Here is an 8,809-nt window from a genome sequence, read left to right on the forward strand (position 1 = left end):
GAGATGCTAAGAGAATCAAGTCCCTCTTGAAGATAAGGGACAAATGCATAAATTCTAGAACTTTAGGGAATTTGGATTTGAGATAAAAGCTAAGTTTCATGCATCTATAAAAACTGAGCTTTTAATTCATTGTTGAACTCAGAGCACTGACTAAATCTAAGCACTGAAAGGTAGTTTGTCTACTGGCTAAGAACTTCAAAAATTGGACAGCAATCAAATTAGGGGCTTGGAGAAATGTAGTTTTAAACTTAAGACCTAAATTTCTCTCAAGTTGCTAATTATATGCCTACGGTCACATCTACATCAGAAAAAAACTCAGAACTCAGCCTAGTTCTGGGCCCAGGCATGGTCCGAGTGTAAACTTGTGACACTGAGTTTAACAGAACTAGCAAGCCCAACTTCTTGGTTCAGAAATCTCTGCACTGCATGAAGTACGTCCCTTATGCCCTCTTTCGAATTCAGTCTCATTTTAAAATTAGGACTTATATGCTATCAGGAACAATATCCATGTCTAAACAGCCCGTCTGTCAAGAAGTTATATGAAACATATAACAACCATGCTTAATTTCAATGCATTTTGTAGACTGTGTGCAGAACATTCAGAAAACATTTATAGAACATCAGTCTGGGACTTGATAGTCCCCAAGTACAGAGGTCCAGGCAGGTTCTCCACTGTAAGTTATGTTGTCCTTTTAATTGAGTTTTTATACTTTTTTTTGAAATTAGGTAAATAGAGATAACAACCCGTGAATGGTATTTCTGTGGGTATGTAAAAGATCTATAGAAAGGCACTTTGAGTTTTGGGACTGTGGGTCTATCTCTACCACCCAAATGGTATGGATCTTCAGTCACCTATTAAGTTATGATTACTGAGACACATAATCTTCATGTAAGTAGATAGACCTCCCTTTGTTACTTGTCTCTACTCGTACTGTACTGCCATATTTAATGAATCCATTTAGTGAAAAGTTACAAGTTTTCCAGATTTATGCTGTGTTGAAATATTCCCCATGGTATCTGTTTGTACATATTTTTCAGTTTAGCCTCTCACATAAAACTCAGGGATTTGAATTGTAATTAGTTTCAATTAGAAAGCAATTAAATGCAAAATGTTGTCTTGTGAGTGTCCTAATTGCATTTATGCTCTTCAGGTTTCATTTCACACTATGAAGACTGTAAGGTTTGCTTGCCAACCAAGTCTTGAATTTAAGAGTGGAATGGTGTTAACCGACCTATGCAATTTATGCTTTCTCAATGTTATGACAAAACTTTAGTAATGTTTTATAATTGTTTTTACATTACTCTGACACTCTCTGAGAGTAGTTATCATAAGCTGTTGCTAACAGATGTACAACAGAAACGTCTCACCGGCATATGCCTGATTCCTGAGTAAAATAAAAATGAGAAGTAGTTCAAGTCTCAAGAAGTTTGGGATTTAAATAGTGCAGTTCAAAAGGCACCGAATGATGCAGGCGTGGCCAGTGTAAGATCTTGTGTCCTTCCATATTCACATCCATATTTTCAAGCTAAGACAAAGCAAGCTACCATTCTTTGATGCAAATGAAATGATTATATGATTTTTCTTCTAAACATATTGCTTTTAGTATCTCTTTTAGGCCACTGGCAGAACTTTGATCTTTACAATGCATGGCTGCAAAGAATGCAATGAAAGTTGGCTATTATTCAGTTAACTTTTTTGAATTAGCTCATTAGCTTTGGTATTTAATTTCCTTAACTCAATAGAGAAACACATTCCTTTCAGCCACCAGAAATCCTAAGGTGGCCATTAGAATTGATTTCACCTCTAATGTTCAGCCATTATTGGCTCTTTTCCAAAAGGCATGTATTTTGTGGCAAACAATTGATAACAGTGTTAAGACAGTTGCTCCAAAATCTAGCTTTTTGGTTCAAGTAAGAAGGCTGCAGAAATGGGAGATTGGTGTGTCTGAAGAGTCTGGATATATAGCTTAAAAATAGGTGATGCATCAAATTGGTCAGTTTTCATGTAGGACTTTTATGGTGAAGAGGCCGAATCTATTAAAGACTATTGAACCATATATTTTTGGAAATTAATCATTTGGAAGCCTGGCCCGAATTACAGAGGTGAAATATATACAGAAACTATCTAGTGATTAGTGAACTGGAAATGCTTACAAGTTGCTTTCTTCATTAGAAAATGATTACAGGATTACAGATTTTGATTCAAAATGCCCCTAGGTGTTTAATAAGCCTCAGGTATTATATGCACTACATGCGCTATATAGAAAGTGCAGATCTCAAAAACATTTGAAAGTGAATGGTAATACATACACACAAAAAACTTAAGAACAGTCTCATTCATGAAAGAGCAATTTTAACATGATAAGTGTCATCATGCTGCTTTACATCCTTGACTATCTTTACTCTTTTAAATGTATTGATAAAACACATATATTGTATAAATCCAGTGCTCTGACAGATTTTCATTTTATTTCCTTTTCTAATAAAAAGTAAATAAATATAATCCAGTGGTTTTCAGAAAATGTAGCTTGCAAATACAGGAATATCTATTTCTGATTTCTGCATTTAAAAATTTGCTATAAAATACTGTGTGCTTAAAAAAACCTGATAAAGTATTTGTAGTTCTTAATAGTGATTATTTTATATGCATGAAGAATAAAGGAAAAAATGTAAGAATAACACGGTTACCATTATTTTGTTTTTCTAGGGCTGAAATAACCTTTGAAAAAGGAAAAGAAGGAAAATAAAGCTAAGAAAAGAAGTTGATATAGCTATACATCTCCATTTTCCTAAGATTTCTCATTGTATCTTAAAAAAATTATTAAAACACATCATTAACTTACAGTAAATGTTTAACTCATGTTGTCTTAGGTGAAATTTAATTAGAAATTTAAGTCCTTTATTACATATAAATGTGATAACTGATTGGCAAAACAAAGCAAGAGTTTAATCAGGACTAATCAGTGAATGTTTGTGAGGGCAGGAGTTACTGGTACATTAATCTATGTGTCAGCCATGACTAAAATTTTTATATTTTCTGTAGTGCGTTCTCTAAGACCAGTTTGTTTTAGGATTATAAGCTCAGTTAAACCTTCACAATGGGAAGCAAAATTACTTGATCTTTCACGTATCAAGATCCTAAAAGGCTATTTGGTTTCTAAGCAGGGAAGAAATCCTGTTAAACCATTGAAGAAAAATCCTACATTATGCCTGTGTGACCTCTTTTTCTCAGTATTTTTAAATGAGTTTAATGACTCATTAGGTAGCACAGTGGCAGTTCTACCCCACTTCTTGCAGAAGAAAAACACTATAAACATAAGAGGATTATATTATCATTAGGATTCCTTCTAATTAATAGGCTTAAGAGGAACCTGAATTACAATAGAAGAAGATGAGTCACAGTAGAATATTCTACACTGTACCTTGGGTCTAGTTTGGAATCTCCCTGCAGCCAATTCAGATGATATGGTTTAGAAGTTTCCCTTTTGTCACTAAAGCTAATTAGGCAAGGTTCTATTTAGACAAATTTAATACTGCTACTAATGAATGAAGATCATACTATCTGGCATGCAGCTGCTGCTGAGAATATCTTATTCAGTCAGCATTTATACTCCCTTTAAATTCTGCTTCTATCTAGTGTTGTATATGAGTGTATTTTCCCAAAAGTAACTATTCATAGTGACAGTAAACACTAGGGCAAGAAAACAGTACTTAGTATGGACATGTCCTTTGCAATGGCTGTGGAATGTCACTCAGTTATTCATGTTCAGAGCTCTGGAGGTTATATTAATGACTTTCCACAGATTCTTCCTGATCAAAGAAAGTTCAGAATAGATATATATCCAGCCTGCATGGCTGAATGGAGAAGAGATTTTGTGGATAAACAGATGTTCTGTCTTATGTGGGATTTTAAGCTTCATCATTCTAGGGCAGTGGACAAAAAATATTAACTTGTCAAAAAAGTAGTTTCCCACCATAGGCAGAAGATGCTGAAACCACACTCTGAATATCTTATTTTAACTTAAGCAGAAGAGTCTCAAGTGTTGCAGTGTTATTTAGAGTATTTTGAAACAGACAATGAAAAAAACAGGGAAGGTGTCACTTCTCACTTGCAGTATTTTGAACTTGCTAAACTTGATAACTGGACATCTGACCAAAAGATAAAACATCTCAGGACTCTTTAACACATCAGCAGAAACATGCTTTCTTTCACAAAAATGTGTCAGAAACAAAGACTTTCTTAGTGATTAATAATTTGTCTCTTGAGTATTAGGGTAAAGAAATAACTAAAAACATTTCAGTAGGGTATAAATAGGAGTTAAAGTGTTACTATTTTAATGCAGAATGAATTAATAATACTTTATCCATGATTTAATGATCACATCAGATCACATTACAGGAGAAGTCTTTGCTATGTAAGGCATTACTGCACATAGTATATTAACAAAATTCATAGTTGTAGAGAGTGATGAGGTCTCCCCTGAGCCTTCTCCAGGCTAAACAACCCCAGCTCCCTCAGCCTCTCCTCACAGGATTTGTGCTCAAGTCCCTTCACCAGCCTTGTTGCTCTTCTCTGGACCTGCTCCAGCACCTCAATATCTTTCCTGAACTGAGGGGCCCAGAACTGGACACAGTACTCCAGGTGTGGCCTCACCTGCACTGAGTACAGGGGGAGAATCGCTGTCCTGGTCCTGCTGGCCACGCTGTTCCTGATCCAGGCCAGGATGCCATTGGCCTTCTTGGCCACCTGGGCACACTGCTGGCTCATGTTCAGCTTCCTGTCAATCCAAACTCCCAGATCCCTTTCTGCCTGGCTGCTCTCCAGCCACTCTGTCCCCAGCCTGTAGCGCTGCAGGGGGTTGTTGTGGTCAAAGTGCAGGACCTGGCACTTGGCCTTGTTGAACCTCATCCCATTGGAATCAGACCATCTCTCCAGCTTGTCCAGGTCCCTCTGAAGATCCCTCCTGCCTTTCAGCAGATTGACACTCCCCCCCAGCTTGCTGTCATCTGCAAATTTGCTAATGGTTCACTCAATCCCCTCGTCCAGATAATCAATTAAGATATTAAACAGGACTGGGCCCAACACTGATCCCTGGGGGACACCACTGGTGACCAATTGTCAACTGGATGCAGCACCGTTCACCGCCACTCTCTGAGCCTGGCCCTTCAGCCAGTTCCTAACCCAGCACAGAGTGCCCCTGTCCAAGCCGTGGGCTGCCAGCTTTTCTAGGAATGTGCTGTGGGAGACGGTGTCAAAGGCTTTGCTGAAGTCCAGCTAGACACATCCACAGCCTTCCCCTCATCCACCAGGCAGGTCACCTGATCATAAAAGGAAATCAGATTGTTCAGGCAGGACCTGCCCTCCTAAACTCGTGTTGGCTGGGTCTGATCCCCTGTCCATCCTGTATGTGCCGTGTGATCTCACTTAGGATGATCTGTTCCATGACCTTGCCGGGCACCAAGGTCAGGCTGACAGGCCTGTAGTTTTCCAAGTCTTCCTTCTGGCCCTTTTTGTGAATGGGTGTCACATTAGCCAGTTTTCAATCATCTAGGACTTCTCCAGTGAGCCAGGACTGGTGATAAATGATGGAGAGTGGCTTGGCGATCTCTTCTGCCAGTTGCCTCATCACCCTAGGATGGATCCCTCTGGTCCCATAGACTTGTGAGGATCCAAGTGGCTCAGCAGGTCACTGACTGTTTCCTCCTGGATTACAGAGGGGCTATTCAGCTTCCTGTCTCTGTCTACCAACTCTGGAGGCCAGTTGTCCTGAGAACAACCTGTCTTACTGTTGAAAACTGAGGCAAAGAAAGTGTTAAGTACCTCAGCCTTTTTCTCATCTTTGGTGACTGTGTTCCCCCCCCCATATCTAACAAAGAATGGAGGTTTTCATTGCCCCTCCTTCTGCTGTTAATGTATTTGTAGAAGCACTTCTTGTTATCTCTAACAAAAGTGGCTAGATTGAGTTCAAATTGTGCCTTTGTCTCCATAATTTTCTTTCTACATGACCTAATTATATTCCTAAATACTTCATGAAAAGCCAGCCCTTTTTTCCATAGCCGGTAAGCTCTCTTTTCCCCCCTTGTTTCCTTCAAAAATCTCCCTGTTCAGCCAGGCTGGCTGTCTTCCTTGCCGGCTCGCCTTTCGGCACACCGCGACAGCCTGCTCCTGTGCTTTTAAGACCTCCTTCCTGAAGCATGTCCATCCCTCCTGGACCCCTTTGTTCTTAAGGGCTGTTTCCCAAGGTGCCCTCTGAACCAGTCTTCTGAATAGGCCTAAATCTGCCCTGCGGAAGTCCAGGGTAGAAGTTTTATTGATGGCCCTCCTTGCAACCGTGAGTATTGAAAACTCTATTATTTCATGGTCACTGTGCCCCAGATGGCCTGCGACCACCACATCTCCCACCAGCCCCTCTCTGTTTCTGGACAGCAGGTCTAGTGGGGCTCCACCCCTGGTAGGCTCATTTACCAGCTGGAACAGGAAATTATCCTCCATACTCTCTAGGAATCTCCTAGACTGCCTCTTCTCTGCTGTGTTGAGTTTCCAGCAGATATCTGGCAGGCTGAAGTCGCCCACAAGAACAAGGGCTGGTGATTTTGAAACCTCCACCAGTTGCCTGTAGAATAATTCATCACTCTCATCATCCTGATCGGGGTCTATAACAGACTCCCATCAGGATGTTGGCCTTGTTGGCCTTCCCCCTGATTCTGATCCACAGGCACTCAACATTATTGTTACTGACCTCGAGTTCTACAGAGTCAAGAGTCTCTCTAACATATAGAGCCACCCCTCCACCTCTTCTATTTTACCCAACCCTTCTGAAGAGCTTGTAGCCCCCCATAGCAGCACTCCAGTCATGCGAGTCATCCCACCATGTTTCTGTGATGGCAAATACATCATAGCTTTCCTGCTGCACAATGGCTTCCAGCTCCTCTTGTTTGTTACCTGTACTGTGTGCATTGGTGTACATGCACTTCAGCTGGGCTGCTGATTTCACTTCTAACTCTGGCTTTCCACCCTTAGGCTCATCTCTGGAGAGCCTGATTTCAACCCATTCTCCCTTCAAACCTAGTTTAAAGCCCTCCTGATCAGCCCTGACAACTTATGGGTTAGAGTCCTTTTGTCCTTGCTAGACAGATGAAGCCCATCTGATTCTAGCAGGCTAGGTACCATAGAATTTGCCCCATGGTGGAAAAAAACAAAATTCTGCTGGTCCACAAATCCTTTAGCCATGTATTGATAAGATGGGTTTTCTTATTCCTCTCCTCATTCATCTCTGCTACTTCGGGAACTGAGGCGAACGTGTCCTGTGCTCCTCTCCCATTAACTAATTGACCCAGTGCCTTGAAGTCCTTTTTAATTAGCCTGGTATCTCTTTCGTTAATGTAATCACTGCCAGCCTGGACCACCAGCAGTGGATAATAATCAGAGGGCTGGATTAGCTCAGGGAATCTCCTACTAATATCTCTCACCCGGGCCCTGGGAAGGCAGCAGACTTTCCTATTGAATGGGTCCAGTTGGCATATAGAGCCTTCAGTTCCCCTCAGAAGGGAGTCACCTACTAAAACTACCTTTCTTTTTTTCTTTGTAGCTGTGGTTGTAATTCGTCTGGTAGATGGGTTGCAACCAGGAGACCCTCCAGACAGATCCTCTTCTTAACTGCCCTCTGCCTGACTCTCTGGGTCCAGGGCCTCATACCTGTTCTTTAAGGGCACCATGGGAGGTGATGGGGGTTGGGAGGGGATTCTTCTACCTCTTTGACTGGGGACTCGTTTCCATTCCCCCCCATCTACTTGGTTTGCTCCATCTGCCTGATGGCAGAAGGGGCATGGCTTCATCGTCTCCTGCTGGACTTCTTTTGGGGTCAAAAGGGTATGACTCCACCAGTCTATTCCCCTTTCACTCTCCCTAATACTTCTTGGCCTCTCCACTTCTTCTTTGAGCTCTGCCACCAAGCACAGTGAATCATTCACCTACTCACATCGTATGAAGGCATCTCTTGCACTGTCCTCTGGTACTAATGCCAGGCTCAAACATTCTGTGCAGCCAGAGACCTGAACAGCTGTGTCCTTCCTGGGGGGTTCTGTCTGGGTTAGCACACTCCCCCTGAGAGCAGCAGCAATGGCTTTTGCTCATTTGGACACCATTGCTGGGTCTAGTTGTCTTGCAGGAAAAAAACCCAAACAAAACAAAAAAACCAACCAAACAAAAAAACCCACCCAAACCACAGCCACACACTTACCTCACAACCCACCAGAGAGAGCTGGGAGGGTGGCAGTGCCCTTCCTGCTCACCCTGCCTGTGCAAACTGCCGCGCAAACTGCTGTGCCACGACTTCACTGATGTGCCACACCCCTGTTTGCCTGCGCCTGTTCCCTGCACTCCGGGTCACTTACACTCCCTGGAGCAGTTTAAATCTCCCGGCAACGATCTTGGCTTGATGCCCTGGTCAGCTGATTAGCCCTCGCAGGGCAGCTGGTCTGAGCTAGTCTGAGCTGGGAGCAGTCCTCCCTTATGTATTATTGAATTCCAATAAAATTTTAAATTCCATGTAATTTTTCAAATGTAAATCACATTTCAAAAATGCACGGAGTGTTTGGAAATTTTGACCATAGGTGCAATATTTTGCAAGTATCACCCAAAGTGATTTTTTCGCTACTCCCCTTACCACAATGACAGAACTTAACTCTCAGGTATTTTCATTCTCAGTTAAGTGTTCCTAGCTTTATGTCAAAAGTCACTGCACAGTGCATGTAGGTTATTATTAGTGCCTCTCATAGAGTAACACATACTCTGTCTTCTCCTTGTTCA

This window comes from Pseudopipra pipra, chromosome 6 (assembly GCF_036250125.1).
Source record: "Pseudopipra pipra isolate bDixPip1 chromosome 6, bDixPip1.hap1, whole genome shotgun sequence".
NCBI classification, from domain to species: Eukaryota; Metazoa; Chordata; class Aves; order Passeriformes; family Pipridae; genus Pseudopipra; species Pseudopipra pipra.